The sequence below is a fragment of the Delphinapterus leucas genome, chromosome 1, assembly GCF_059928025.1.
Source record: "Delphinapterus leucas isolate spDelLeu-1000000601 "Yukka" chromosome 1, BTC_Dleu_Yukka2, whole genome shotgun sequence".
Taxonomy (NCBI): Eukaryota; Metazoa; Chordata; class Mammalia; order Artiodactyla; family Monodontidae; genus Delphinapterus; species Delphinapterus leucas.
Window position 1 is genome coordinate 129703116 of NC_143129.1, and position 16725 is coordinate 129719840.

General features: G+C 36.4%; 1 long non-coding RNA gene across 1 annotated transcript in view; it reads left to right on the top strand.

Annotated features, from left to right (window-relative positions):
* LOC149750729 (uncharacterized) overlaps window positions 1-16725 on the top strand; it is a 41724-nt gene that overhangs the window by 12192 nt on the left and 12807 nt on the right. The gene's annotated exons all lie outside the window — the stretch shown is intronic.

Below are 16725 nucleotides of genomic sequence, written 5' to 3' on the forward strand. Positions count from 1 at the left end.
TATGCTCATCTTAGTTTCTGTCCTTGGATTTTGCATACCAATTAGTAAGTGATGAATAATGGTGGTGGTGGTATTTACAATAGCATTATAATTCCATCAAAAGGAAGAGGAACACAATTCAATTATAGTATAACTATAATTATACTTATAACAGCATTTATAAGTATAATAGCAGTTCGTCTCACAACTCTAAGTATTATCAAATCTAGCAAAAATCTTAAGTCTGTAGCTAATTAGCACAAAGCAAACTGAGATCTGGTACTAGATACTTACATAAATTAAAAAGTCAAATCCAAATAAAATTTCCAAAATCTATCTTGATTTTGGCTTCAATTATCCTGTTGTCTGTCTATATTGATCAGATTAACAGGACCCATGCTAAATTTCCACTTGACTTAGCGCTATGTACACATAGCCTATGAGTCTGGAAACATAGCTTTGTTGTACATAAAGTCATCTTTTGGTGAAAGTTGCCCTGGTCAGCAATGCTGGAGACATGGCCAGGAAATCAAAAGGCCCCCATTGTGAATCCAGAGAGCTTACTCTCATCACTGATGACTCAAGTTCTAGAAACTGGAACTGTGATTGGATCAGGACTCAGAAGAATCCCAAAGTTCCATTAATCATTTCAAGGACACTCAGAAGACCCTTGGAAAATTCCTCTTCCGGTGCTTCTATAAGTTTGGCTACAAAATTTTCTCTCTTGGGAAAGAGGTGGGATTGCTTATAAAACTTGTTTTAAGAGCATGATTCCGTAAGATTCTTGTGGAAATAGATGAAGACCAACCAAATGAAAACAACCAATAGCTATTTGTTCAAAGCTTGCTATAGCAAAGGAGTCAGCCACTGTCATCCGGGTTTTGGTAGACGCTTAAAGGCAGGCAGAGTTGGATAGCTTTATAGTAGAAGAAAAGGGAAGGCTTCAGGTATGTCCTGATTGTATAATAGTTCTGTTGGCTTGGGAAGCTGTAGGTGGGCTAACTAGAAGCATGGCATCCCTATGTGATTGGCTAGGGGAGCATATTTGGCTTTCTCTGGTTGGTTCCAAGTTGGAAGTGGGGACAAAAATCAGAGAAGCTGTCAGTTATTAATCAAGTCCTGGCCAATTTGGGCTGATTGTTAAAGAATTTATTGTGTAGCTTCCTGGATTATTACTAGAGATAGAAGTCTGACTTCCTACAAGTCTGACTTACAGCAGGCTGGCTCCCTAGGCTGTTTATTGTAGATAAGGGGCATAACCTGGGAAGTTTGCTGCAGGTTGTGGGTCATTTTACAAATGGTCTGGCCATCGTTCTCTTTGTACACTCATTCTCTCATTCCAAACATTATTTCCCCAAAAGGAATATAACTAGACATATTGCAACGAAGTAAAAGAAGGTAAGGAAACATGTAATACAACAAAATTTAATGAAAGTTCCTTGTCCAAAATTTTACTTGCTTGTCATTTTAATGTTTTTATTAGAGAATAAGGAAGGGCATGGGAAAGAATCTGTTCCCTGGAATCTCAAGTGATGTAAAGAAATTTCAATGATGCTTGTATTAGTTGTATTACTGCTAAACTGCAGCAAAGAGACCCAAAGATACAATAGCTCAAACAAAATAAGGTATCTCGTAACAATCCAGATATGTATATGTGATCCAAGGTAGAACATCACCATCACCATCACCATCATCATTATCATGTTTATCATCATCATCTATCTTTCTGTGGGTCTATCTATAATGGGAATTCTGCTTTCAAAGCCATTCATGACTCAGGTTCATTCATTCTCGTTGTCTTTCACTTATTGTTCTTATACGTTCTTGTGTGTTGTTTCCCTCACCTGCATGGTCATGGCTGGCTCACCATCCCATATGTGTTCCAGCCCACAGAAACAGGGAAAGAGAAGTAGAGGGAAAGCAACTTTCTTTAAAAATATGGTGTGGGGAATTCCCTGGTGGGCCAGTGGTTAGGACTCTGTGTTCTCACTGCTGAGGGTCCAGGTTCAATCCCTTGTTGGGGAACTAAGATCCCAAAAGCCGCATGGCATGGCCAAAACATTTTAAAAATTAAAAAAATAAAAATACGGTGTGGCTACAATGGAATACAACTCAGCCATAAAAAAGAATGAAATTTTGCCATTTGCAGTAACAACGGATGGACTTGGAAGGCATTATGCTAAGTGAAATAAGTCAGAGAATGATAAATACTGTATGGTATCACTTAAATGTGGAATCTAAAAACTACAACACACTAGTGAATATAACATAAAAGGAAGCAGACTCACAGATATAGAGAACACACTAGTGGTTACTGGGGGGGAGGAGCAAAACAAAGGTGGGGGAGTGAGAGGTACAAACTACTGGGTGTAAGATAGGCTCAAGAATGTATTGTACAACACAGGTAATATAGCCAATATTTTGTAATAACCGTAAATGGAAAGTACCCTTTAAAATTGTATGACATTTTAGGGCTTCCCTGGTGGCGCAGTGGTTGAGAGTCCGCCTGCCGATGCAGGGGACGCGGGTTCATGCCCCGGTCCAGGAAGATCCCACATGCCGTGGAGCGGCTGGGCCCGTGAGCCATGGCCGCTGAGCCCGCGCGTCCGGAGCCTGTGCTCCACAACGGGAGAGACCACAGCAGTGACAGGCCCGCATACCGCAAAAAAAATAAATTAAAAAAAAAAATTGTATGACATTTTAATTTCAGTACAATTTTTGTAAATATGGTGTGGAAGTTCTACTCATACTCATATACCACTGGACATGGCCTGGTCACATGGTCAAATGTAGGTAAAGGAAAGCTTGAGAAATGTAGTGTCTAGCTGTACTGTCAAACTGACTAAGAAGAATTCATCACCAAAAGGAAGAAGAGAATAAAACCGAGGAAAATGAGTGTTCTCTGCCAGAGATATCATAATGGCTATGCATTTCAAACAATGAGAAAGTCATGAAAGAGCACGGAACACCTCCCTCTCTTTGGAGCATTGTCCTGTCAAGCCCATGAGGCTTGGTGATGGGTTGCAGGCAAATCCACAGCTATCTGCTTCTTCGTCTTAGGGATTCCAAAGTTTCTCAGGCATTGATGTAAAAAGCTTGCTTCCAGAGGGCTGAGAAGTGTAGATGATATCTAAATATTATTTAATGCTTTATTGGGTTGTAGAAAGAAAACAGTAGAAAAATCTTTACTTGTTGTCTGTCCCTTGGTGTCCTGAAAATTATTTCAGACCTAGCAAAGAGAAGGGAGGAATGCCAGATTTGACTTTTCTTAGGTATTTTATTTTTTCTTTCTTTTTAAAGATTTTTTTGATGTGGACCACTTGTAAAGTCGTTATTGAATTTGTTACAATATTGCTTCTGCTTTATGTTTCGGTTTTTTGGCCATGAGGCATCTGGGATCTTAGCTCCCTGACCAGGGATCGAACCCACACCCCCTGCATTAGAAGGCGAAATCTTAACCACTGGACCACCAGGGAAGTCCCTCTTAGGTATTTTAGCTTCTTTTCCCCTTGATAGCTAGAAATCAAATAATAATAATATGTCTAATAAATTTTGGAGTACTCTGAAAAATGCAAATATAAAAGATACAAAGCACTATTTATAATTATGTCAAAGAAATTGAATAGTTTCAATCTGACTAATAAATTAAGTACCAGACCTCTGTAATTATGGCTGTTCCAGGATTAAGAATGTTATACCTATCAAGTGTAACCTGCCCCACATGTATTGTCCTAGAATGGTTTTCACCTTTCTGTTAGGCGACAGAGTGCATCTCATTTTAGTGTGCATGTGGACACAGGTGAGAGATCCAAGTGCCAATGTATAGAGTAAAACACTGATTCCTCATGCTTTAGAAAAGAATCTGTTATGGGGGGACAGCTACAAGAGGGTCAGCACTCTGGGCCTCATATGTATAAAAGGCCTCAAATTTAGACTTTTGAAATTATCTCCAAATGAAGTCATGCATAAGGATGTTTTATCTGTATATGTCTTCCAGGCATGTAAATTTTTTAAAGTAAAATAAAATTTGTACAATTTTGACTTTTTAAAGATTTTTCAACACACTGGGAGCCACAAATGTTTATGGGTGGAAGATCATAAGATCCTATAAGGATAATGAAACCCCTCAGAACAGAGTGAAGTTTGCAGTGGCAGTGCGATTTACCCTGTCTCTTCTAAAATGTTCTCTAAACAACTGCCCAAAAATATAGGTAACAATTGTATTGTTTTCAGAGAAAGTTAAAGATGGGAAAATATCTTGTCATGCTATACATGGAAGGGAAGGGGTTTATTTGAAAATTTTTAAAATATTTTTTATATGTATGCCTTTGACACAGGTTTAAAACATCACATTGTCCTTATGCTATGCAGCTCTTACAAAATATATTAATTTTTGTCTTCTTTCAAATTACTCTGGAAATTGAGATGGCCATAAATATTGGCATCAATAAGAATATTCTGAACTAAGGCCAGAGATTTAAAATCTTTGAAAAGAAGATTTGTTGACCTGGAGGATGCCAGATGGGAGAATCCATCATCTACCACATACAGTGAGCAAATTCCAAGTGCAAATGTGTTTCAGGAACATATCATTTTCCTGATCTAACTCTTTCTTCTCTGTTTATACTCAGACATGTCAACCTTGTTTTGGGAACCAAAACCTCACTCTTTTTGTACACTTTATTTTTTTAACTTTTTATTTTATATTGGAGTATAGCCGATTAACAATGTTGTGATAGTTTCAGGTGCACAGCAAAGCAACTCAGCCATACATATACATGTATCCATTCTCCCCCAAACTCCCCTTCCAGCCAGGCTGCCACATAACATTGAGCAGAGTTCCCTGTACTATATAGTAGTAAAATCTCACTCTTACATACCTTTTCTCAAGAATAGAGTATTTCCTATTCCAATTTAAGGCTATGGATTCCTAAGGTAGTCATTCCTACAAGAATAGACAATATAATCAAGGAAATCTGAAATCAGGACTGCTATTTCAAGCTCTTGTGTAGCTAACAGGACTTCTGACTAATCCACAGGAATAACCTCAGGGTAACTACATAACAGAGGGAAGGAAAGATTTTACGTTTAAGATTAGAAGTTCTGGAAACCAGATCAGGAGCATGACAAAATGCGTGGTACACATGAGAGATAGATACAGGATTTTTTAAAGTAAAAAGAAAGAATTAAAGAAAGAAATGAGGAAGGCAGGGAGGGAAGAACAAAAGCAAGGAAGCAAAGAAAAGGAAGGAAGGCGCATAAAGTAACAACACTTTCAAATAATACTGGAAGCATATACACTCTGGATCAACAGCTTTCATATTTTCAGGGCTTCATGTGTATTTACAGGTAGATTAAAAACTCTGTTTTCTAGGCACAATTTTTGTTTATTCTGAAAGTGACAAATAGAAATCATCCACCTCTACCTGAGTTGTTATATTGAATAATATTTTAAAGTTGTATTTCAGTTTAGTACAAAACAGTGAGGGTGGAGGAAGAGCTGGTGATGATACGCATGCCATGTGTATTCTACCACCTTTTGGTTCATCTTGTGATGGGCACATATGCAAGATGGCTGACCTAGGTGAGAAATGCAGTCTATGATCATTCATGATTGGGAGATTCTGTGTGAAGATAAATGATCCCTATAGGTATCTGTCCCTTTGTCCTCATATTCTGACACTGAACTGGTGGTTTTCTTCCTATAATAAAAGTAATGATTGATGAGGTAGGTTTAGAGAAATACTAAGCCACCATTTCAGAAACAAACTCCTCTTTCTTATGTGCACCAGGACAATGATTCCCAACTTGGGGTGACACAGGGGAGAGAGGTCTAGGAGAATTACCTGGAGAGCTATTTAAAATTGTACATTATCTCCATCACCTACAGTTGAGAAATTGCTTCTAATCCCCTAAACTCTTAGACATCAAAGCTCTTCCGTGTGCAGGACTGCATTAAGGCAGAGTGCACTAAAGAAAACTGCAAAACAAAAGACTCAAAGCAAGAATTCTTCCTCTTTTTGTTTTAAAAATACCAAAAAAAAAAAAAAGGAAGAATATGCATTAGCTCTACTAGCTATTATACAAAGTCCTGTAATTTAGTCAAGGGGCTGTCTACCCAGCCACACATTAGAATCTCCTAGGGAGCTATTAAAATACACTCATGCCCTGACCCATCCCAAACCAATTTAATCAAATCTTTGGGGATGAGTTCAGCCCTCTATAGTTTTTTTAAACTCCCGGGTTATTCTAATAATCTGTCAGTAATAGGCAATACAGAGAACCACTGAATTAGACCAATTAAATAGCATAAGGATCATAAATTGGATATAAATTCTAGTCCCAGCTCTGCTATGGATTTGATTTGCAACCGTTAGTAAGTTACCTAAACTCTTGGATTCTTACTTTTCTCAAAGTTAACGCAAGAGAATTGAATTAGATCATTTAACAAACACTTTTTTCCCAAAGGTGCATCAGATACATCTTTAACATGCCTTAAAGACTCCCCATCCCCTTCACTGATTTGGGCCAAGTCTGCTACTCTTGGCTTCCTCTTCAGCACTAGTGAACCTATTTTAGCTCCTGATCACCTGTAAGCTCTCCTTTGCTTCCCAGTCTTCACACATTGTAGCCTCACTAGGAAACACTCTGGGCCCTCTCCCTCCTCACTCAATGCAGTCAGTAGTATCTGTCTAATCACATACACTTTTGACTTAAGGCTGTTCCTGTGATCATAGGGTCCTTAAAAAGGCAGAAGATGAACATTGATGGACCCCGGTACAATAAAGTAATACAATTATGTAATAAATAAAACTCTGAGCTAGACATTCCAAAATGTGGGTCTTACCATCACATTCTGCTCTAATTAGAAAGCTGACCAAACATAATCCAGTAACTTCAACAACTTAACCTAAGTCTCAGTTACCCCCTTATGTGACTTGTAAAGTCATTTCCAGTATAAAAGCATATCACAGATGAGAAAGCGCTTTAAAATATTTTTTAAATATGAACTAAAATATCATTAACACATACTGGAGGAGATGAAATAGAATGCAGCCATGAATTTCCCTAGGGGGACGAACCTGTCATAGAGTCTCTTGAGCAATGACCATGAGGTCACTTTTGAAACAGAATATGGTAAAAAGTTTGACTTATCCACATTATTTCTCATTCCCAACAACTACTGCTTCTAAAAGTTCATTTTTGGAAACGTCAGGAAATGGAAATATATGCATCAGAAGAGACTGGAAAAGAGGATCTTCTTTCCCATAAACTCTACAAATGAGTACTCAAGGTCCCAGTGAGGAAAGACCTTTAAACTCTCCCCATCTTCTACATCAGGATAATAACTGTGGGAAGGAGTGGAAGTACAGATCATATTTTAAGAAACAATGGGGGCCATAGGAGCAAGGAGAAGAATCTTGTAATACTTTCCCAGAAATGCTAGACAATTATATTAGGGAAAGCATGTTGTATAATCATAATTTAGATGCAGGGCCAGTTCTCAGAACATTTAAGAAGTAGAGTGTATTCTTATTCCCCTTCTATCCTTTACCATCTATTTTTCGCTTTCTGGAGCCTCAACAGGCAAAGAATGATACTGGGTTACTCCTAGCGGCTCAAGGCAACATATTGTGACGCCCCCCCCCCCATAAGCCCCAGCCCCAGCTTTCCCAATTTACTCATTCCTTTATGCTATTACATGAAGCATGAAGAACAACAACAAAAACCCCCAAATCAAAAGCAAAATAAGCAGTGTTTGTCCCAGCTAGAATATTATACTCTGTTTGTGACTTAAAAAAAAAAAACAAAGAAATGAAAGGCAAGTATGGGGAATTCACAGAGGATACAACAGGTGGCAAGTGGGAGGTTTGGTTTTAGTTAACAGTGGGAGCAGTCTGTTGTCACAGGAGAAAAAAAAGAGCATGTGGGTAAGAATGAAAGGGTGGTGGAAATTTGATAGTGGACAGATGACCTAGCTGTATTATGATGCTTCTTATTTGCTTGGGAAAGAGGGATACTGAAGGTTAATGGAGAGAGAAGCTGTGAAGGCACCTCAGAGTTGGAAAGCAGATTTATTAAGGAACTCCAGAAAGATGGCTGGATAATTCTAAGGCCTCACTTGAGATTTGTGGTCATAAATGCAAAGTGAGACCAGTTCACAGAAGTTTGTCTCCAAAACTGCAGCCACGTTCCAGGCTTATCACATACAGTATGGAGTCAGCAGATAAATAGTTTTGCCAGTTGAGTGAGATGGAAGGAAAGCGTAACAAGGGAACTGAGGCTGATTATAATGAATGTGATGGACCATGGAGTCTAACCTGGGCAAGGGGAAAAGTGAGAAGGAGGAAACACTGCAGAGTAAAAAAGTGTTGGAGTCAATGAATTGGGAGCCTGGCTGGGATAATAAAATGTTCAGGTGGACCTACTGGAGTAAAGGAGCTAGGAAGGAAAGCAGTAGTGAACAAAAAGTAGGCTGCTTAAAACTGAGCTTTCAGCAGCACTGCCATTACTGATGATGATAATGTCTAGAGCAGTATTTTACAAATTTTTTTGACCACAATCCTTAGAAAGAAAGGAATTTTACATAGATATTTAGTATACATATACAAATTTTTACAAAACAATGCCAATCCTTAAACATACTCAATTTTCAATTCTATTCCATTCCTTTTAAAAATTCTACTTAGTAAATTATTTTCCAGCTCTACTGAGGCATCAGAATCTGTAGTGTGAAAAGCGGTGGTCTAGTGTAAGTTCCACAGAGGTAACTAAGGTGGGATAGAATAGGACTATAGAATTAAGGAAATAATGGACCTCAGGGGCCAGAGTGTTGAACTAAGCATTTTCATTGCTGTTGTAGTCGCCAAGAATAATGATAGAAGTAAAAGAGAAAACAATTAGCCAGATGTAAAATCTTTATATTAATTAACATTTCCAATAAAAATAAAACCATAATAAATGAGTTAATGAATGGATAATACATTACCCTTTACACATTTCAAATCCCTTTTGTAAGCTGACATGAGTAAATAGATTATAATTAATTAATTCACTAATTAATTAGATGTGTATTCATCTAACAAATATTTGAGAGCCTTCTGTGAGCCAAGAACTGTGCTAGTCTCTGGGCGGTTACATATTATGGGGAGGAAAATACCTGGTTTCTACCCTCAGGTAGTTTGTAATCTAGTGTGGAATAAAGACATTGAATAAATAATCACGTAGATAATTAAATAGAGTTACAACTTGTGATAAGAACAATAGAGTGCTGGGGGGAGAACATGGATTAGAAGAAGTGGTATCTGAGGAGTCCTCTTTGAAGTAATAATGTTTTAGCTGAATCCCAAAAGATGAGTAAGAGATGGCCATATGGTAAATTTTTTATCCTTCTGTACTTTACCTTCATTATCTTTGAAATAAAAGAGATAAAATAATACAATCTCATCTTAAGGATGGAGACTTAAAATCCATATAGTTCAACAACTCTTCTGAGTCTTTGATCCTTTCTAAAATATCTCTGCCCAAATGTCAATATCATGGCAAACTTTCTCTCTTTCAAGGGCAATTAGTGAAAACTTTCTAATTATTATTTTAGATACTTTCTCACACATTAACTCATTCAATCCTCACAACTACCCTATTAGAAGTAATGTTCTCTAATTTACAGAGGAGAAAACAGATGGAGTTGACCTTGATACAATGGTGATAGTAACCACCATTTCTAGGACTCATTCTCTGTTAACAGTGGCAAGATTTTTCTCTAATGCACCAATATATGCAAAGCAGCTGCCTAGATTTAAGGGACAGTTACAAGGTCATGGGACAATTTCTTTGAGTAAGCATCTGGCCCTGATCCAGCATTAAATTCACATCTGTGACCTCATTTGCAACATGCTCTTGCTAAATCTAGACAAATGATTTAGCAAGAGCTAAATCATTCCTTATTGGCTCTCACTCTTTCTAATCAATCAACCAACCCCTATAGACTGTAAATAGGCACTAAATCTGGGAAATCTGGGAATAAAGAGATAGATTTATAATCCTGCTTCCCTTCAAGCACTTACAAATTAATGGGGGGAATAGAAAACTAAGCAGAAGTTTCCAAACCAAGCATAATGAGAAGTGCAGATAAAGATAAGTAGAAACTGCTACAGGAGCATAAAGGAGCACGTACATATTTACTCTAACTCTAGGGGCAAAGACAAAGTTTTACAATCTTTTAAACATTGTTGTCTTTTGATAAACATTCACATTTCAAGTCTCTTCCACAAAAAAAAAAAATCAAAACAGTTCTAAGAAACCCCAAAGGAGCATGCCTCTACTGAGAACTGCAGTATTTTGTTTTCTTACCAGCATTTAATTTTCATAAGTTAAATTACACAAACAATAAATTTTTTTCTTTTTCAAAATTAAAAAAGTTGAGCATGTTGAATATTTTTTTAATTGAAGTATAGTTGATTTACAATGTTGTGTTAGTGTCAGGTGTACAGCAAAGTGATTCACTGATATTTTTTCAGATTCTTTTCCCTTATAGTTTATTACAAAATATTGAGTATAGTTCCTGGTGCTACACAGTAGGTCCTTGTTGGTCACCTATTTTATATATAGTAGTGGGTATATGTTAACCCCAAACTCCTCATTTATCCCTCCTCACCTTCCCCCTTTGGTAACCATAAGTTTGTTTTCTATGTCTGTGAGTATATTTCTGTTTTGTATATAAGTTCATTTGTATCATTTTTTAAATTCCATATATAAGTGAGATCATATGATATTTGTCTTTCTTTCTGTGGCTTACTTCACTTGCTATGATAATCTCTAGGTCCATCTGTGTTGCTGCAAATGGCATTCATTCCTTTTTATGGCTGAGTAATATTCCACTGTATATATATATATATATATGTATATATACATATATACATATATATATATATATATACCACATCTTCTTTATCTATTCATCCGCTGATGGACATTTAGGTTACTTCCATGTCTTGACTATTGTAAATACTGCTGCAGTGAACACTGGAGTGCATGTATCTTTTCAAATTATGGTTTTCTCTGGATATGTGCCCAGGAGTGGGATTGCAGGATCATATGGTAGCTCTATTTTTAGTTTTTTAAGGAAACTCCATACTGTTCATCATAGTGGCTGTACCAATTTACATTCCTACCAGCAGAGTAGGAGGATTCCTCTTTCTCCACACCTTCTCCAGCATTTATTATCTGTAGACTTTTGGATGATGGCCATTCTGACCAGTGTGAGGTGATAACCCACTGTAGTTCTGATTTGCATTTCTCTAATAATTAGCAATGTTGAATATCTTTTCATGTGCCTTCTGGCCATCTGTATGTCTTCTTTGGAGAAATGTCTATTTAGATCTTCTGCCCATTTTTTGATTGGGTTGTTTTTTTGATGTTGAACTATATAAGCTGTTTGTATATTTTGGAGATTAATCCCTTGCTGGTCATATCATTTGCAAATATTTTTTCCCATTCTGTAGGCTGTCTTTTCATTTTGTTTATGGTTTCCTTTGCTGTGCCAAAGCTTTTAAGTTTAATTAGGCTCCATTTGTTTATTTTTGTTTTTATTTCATTACTCTAGGAGACAGATCCCAAAACATATTGCTGCCATTTATGTCAAAGAGTGTTCTGCCTATGTGTTCCTCTAAGAGTTTTAAGGTATCCAGGCTTACGTTTAGGTCTTTAATCCATTTTGGGTTTATTTTTGTGAGTGGTGTTAGAGAATGTTCTAATTGGATTCTTTTACATGTAGTTGTCCAGTTTTCCCAGCACCACTTATTGAAGAGACTGTCTTTTCTCCATTGTATATTCTTGCCTCCTCTGTCATAGATTAAGCGAGAGGAATCAGGCTCCCTGACTTCATGCTATACTACAAAGCTACAATAATCAAAACAGTATGGTACTGGCACAGAAACAAATATATATCAATGGAACAGGATAGAAAGCCCAGAAATAAACCCACAAACCTATGAATACATTTTTTAAACTACCAAACCATCACTCCATGTCTTTCTCACAAAATTCTGCTAAGCTTCTTTGGCAGAAGGATCTCACCTGTCCTCTTACTAACTACACCTCCTGGAGAATCACTGGGCTTAGAGTATGTCAAAGAAATAAAAATAAATAGCAATACTGAGCATTTAGACCAATGCTTCCCAACTTTAACTGCTTCTTAGAGGCTTCAGTATCATATTTAAAATATTCTAATGTCCTGCCTCATGACAGACCAAATTAAATCAGAGTGGTGGGGTGAGAGTAGCACTCAGGAAGAAGGCACTGGATTTTTTTTAAAAATACTTGCTTATTTCAATATACAGCCAGGGTTGAAAACCACTGAAAGAAATATGACTGCTTTTTCTCTTCAATTCGTCCTTGGAATTTTCCCAATGGTACTTGGACTTTCCTAATTTGATTCATCTTGGGAGAGACTACTCACTTCTATTCACCAGTACTCATTACCTCATTAATAAACTTGCAGTCACCTTTTTACTGATCTCCTTATGGTAAGTCTCTCTACCTGCACTTGGTAATACATTTATTCATTCATTCAGTACAGCAGTCAGTAAGTCAACATCACTGAGCACCCACTCTGTGTTTAAGGCAGCGCTAAGAGCATACAATGATAAAGTCATGGTGACTGCCCTTAGGGACTCCCAGTCTAACAGTAGGATTGCACTCTGACAGAGTATGGAAGTATGCATAAGGAGGTAAGGGGCACAAGAGGGGAGCACTAACTGTTCCTGGGCAAGGAACTAAAGAGGACATCTCAAACTTACCAAGGCAAATGATGCTTCAGCTGATTATTATAAAAAGTAGGCATGAAATGTCAATTGTCAGGTCCCTGAAAGTCCATCAGAAAAACCTGAAGATCAAACAAAGCTACACTTATTAGTTCAGTAAGGGATAACACCACCTTGACAAAAGTTTACTAGTATCTTAGAAGAGTGAAGGCAGGGAAAGATAAAGGATTTTGAGACCTGGGCTCAGTGCCTTTAAGGTGGGTCTAGGAAGGCAGGGAACTAGATGGGAATAGGCAGAGTTTATGACATAACTGTGGATTGGCTTTGAAGCCAGTCTAGATGATGAAGCTGTTTGTCTTGGTAAATAAATTAATTAGCTAGTTCATCATCTTACCTTCCAGGAGCATGTATTTCATGGAACAAGTAGCCAAGTTATTTTTGCTTGTCCTCAGTATTATTTAATATAGAGACAAGAAAATATGTCCAGTCCCAGAAATGTTTACCACAGGAATATGAAATGTTGGTTTCAGTACTCAATAAAGGAGATGAAGAAGTAGACAGAAGGGAACTGGGCAATGAGTCAGTATGTGCAAATCAAAGCAATAAAAGCAGAGTATGCTCTAAAAATCTCTTTTGCTTTCTGAATCAAGTCCAAACTCTTCAATTTGGTGTTTAAGACCTTCTAGTATGTGAAACAACTTACATTTTAAGCATTTATTTCCTATTTTCACTTATAACACAACCAAAAAGAATTAGTCACCATTTCTAACCTTTTGCACCTTTGCAGCACTATTTATGCATCGTCACATAACAGGGATCAAATCTCCGCTCTAACATTTTACCAGCCATGTGACTTTGAACTAATAATTTAAATACTTTGTGCCTATTTTTCAATTGTAAAAAGGCAAAAGTAAAAATAACTACCTCATAGATAGATACTGGTAAAATCATCTATCAACAAACAGGTATCTATTGACTACCATCTAGTGCCAGGCACTGTTCTAGGGGAAAAGACTGCCCACATTCAAGGAACTTATATATTTTCAGATATGTTATGAAGAGAAATATTGAGTAATGTGATAGAGGGCAAATGTGTTGAGGAGGCAGTCTACTCCAGTGTGGAGATTTAAAAAGATCTCCATGTTCCTTGAGAAAAGGAACCATAATTATGCACTTTTCTGTGACACTGGCAACATTCTTCCACATTGTTGACACCAAAAACCAGTGAGTGAATAAACAAATAAGATACTCATATTGTTACTATAGAGAATGTACCTTGAGTGGTTTTTATACAAAAGCTTTTACATGACTTTTAAAAGTCATCTTGGTAGAAATTTTACAAGGGTAAGTTAGAATCAGAATAAATTGTTAAATTATAAATATAATTGTTAATATAATTATGTAATTAATATAGTTAGTATAATTATATATTATATAATTGAATACAATTGTTAATAAAAATACACAGTTATAACTTTTTAGTCAAAATTTAGATGCAAAAGTGATGTTTTGTGTCTGAAATGTCATTGTTAGGGCCTTTTAGAGGAGGCTTATCCTGCTGATAGAGAAGCAAGATAAATTGTTCCTAAAATCAATTACAATTATACAATACTTAATATATTCCCCCCAAATTGATGCAACTTATATCCTTTCTCTCAGGCTTACAGTAAGAATTAATAATCTCTTCTTCACAGAGCAATAAGCTCATTACTCCAGCTGCTTTTTCTAGCCAAAGGGAAGAATAATAGAAAAATCACATTTTCCCAAAAAATAATACACAGTGAAAAATATGTCCTTGGGTTCGCATGCAGAAGTAACAGAACCTAGCTTCAATTATCTGAATGCTAACAATTTTCCAACCCTTGCAAAAAAAAATTAATTTAACTCTGCTGATTCTTTAACTCCACCTTATAGAGGCTTTTAAAGAAAAAAATATATATATATATGTATAATTACTGAATAATAACTATGTACCAGGCACTAAACTAAACATTTTACGTTCATTATCTCATTTCATTCCCAAAATATCCATAAGGAGTAGGTACTATTTTATTTCCCTATTACATGTAAGACAACTATAGCTCAATGAAATTACCACATATGCCTGCCTGAATATAATTCAACCCAGAATATCAGAAGATAAGATAATCTTTCATTATCCAAATTAGAATACAAACACAATAAAAATGAGAATAAGAGCCTGATTGACTATATGTATACTAATAAGAATATAAACTTTAAAAGTAAATATGTGCATATTTGATTTATTTGGTTACATATTTATTTTAAATCACATGCCCTGTAAATTAACACATTATATTTAAAATATTACTTTTTTCCACCTTCACATTTCATGAAATAAGTTTATTTAACCTCTTCACATGCCTCTTAACATCAAATTCTTATTGACCATTGGAACCACTTTTCTGAGACAGATAACATTTTTCCAAGAATAGCATTTGTATTAAAGTTCTCCAGAGAACCAACAGAGATGATAACTAGATAGACAGACAGACAGACAGATAGAGATTTACTATAAGGAACTGGCTCATATGATTACGAAGGCTGATAAATCCAAAATCTTCAGGGCAGGTCGATGGTATGGGAGGCCTAGTGAGAGCAGATGATCCAGTTGCAAGGCCATCAGGCAGGAAGAGGCGATGCCGCAGATGAAGTCAGGGCAGTTGGCTGTAGAATTCTCTCTTACCTAGAGAAAGACCAGCCTTTTTGTTCTAGTCAGCCTTTCAACTGATTGGATGAGGCCACCCACATTATGAAGGGTAATCTGCCTTACTCTACTGATTAAAATGTTAATGTAATAGGATGTTAAAGTCTACTAAATTAAATGTTCATCTCACCCAAAAACACCCTTGCAGAAACACCCAAAAAATTGTTTAACCAAATATCTGGGAAGCCTATGGCCCAGCCAAGTTGGCAGACAAAATTAACCATCCCACCATTTTAACGTCTAATTTTTCTCTTTCTGACTGGTTTTAAGCAACTTGATTATGATTATCCTTGGAGTACCTTTCTTCATGTTCTTTGTGATTTAGTTTCATTGAGCTTCTTGGACCAGTAGGAATTTGGAAATAATTGCAACCATTATTTTTTAAAATACTTTTTGTGCTACACCCCCCACTGCCTATCAGTTCTAAGATTCCAACTATTACATGCATGTCAGATGGTTTAGTATTAACCTCTAGGCAGCAAAAGCTAAATAATTTGCAGGGTCCAGTGCAAATTAAAATGAGGGATCCCTCATTCAAAAATTGTTTAAAAATTTCAAGAGGCAACAGAAGAACATTAAACCAAGTGATAACCCCTTCTTAATGTAGAATCTATGTGTCCGGAAAGGTTGCACGCCTGTGAAGCCTGCCCTGCTCATTGGTAATTGAGACGTTTTTCATGTTATTTCAGTCTTTTTTGTCATCCTTCATCTTTGATAATTTCTGTTGCTATGTTTTTTAAAAATCACATATCTTTTCTTCTGCAATGTCTAATCTGCTCTTAATCCCATCCAATGTATTTTTCATTTGGGGTATTGTATTCTTAGCTCTGTGAGTACCATTCAGTTCTTTGGTATTTCTAGCATTTCTCATTATGTTCATGTAGTCCTTAGTCAGGGATTTATAAGAATACATGAACAAAATAAGGAAATATATATATATGTGTGTATACATATGTACTGTTTTTAAATCCTTGTCTAATAATTTTATTATCTCTATCATTTCTTGCCCTGTTTTTATTAAGCGATTTTTCTATTTGTCATAGGTCACATTTCCCTGCTTCTTTACATGTTAATGATTATTTTAGTGGATGCTGGACACTATGAATGTTATGTTGTTCAATGACTGGATTATATTGTCTTCCTATAAAGGATGTTGAGTTTTGCTTTGGAAGCCAGTCAATTTACTGACAACTTCATTTGACCCTGTTGGGCTTTGTTAGAGCAGATCTAGATTAACCCTCATTCTAGGTTAGA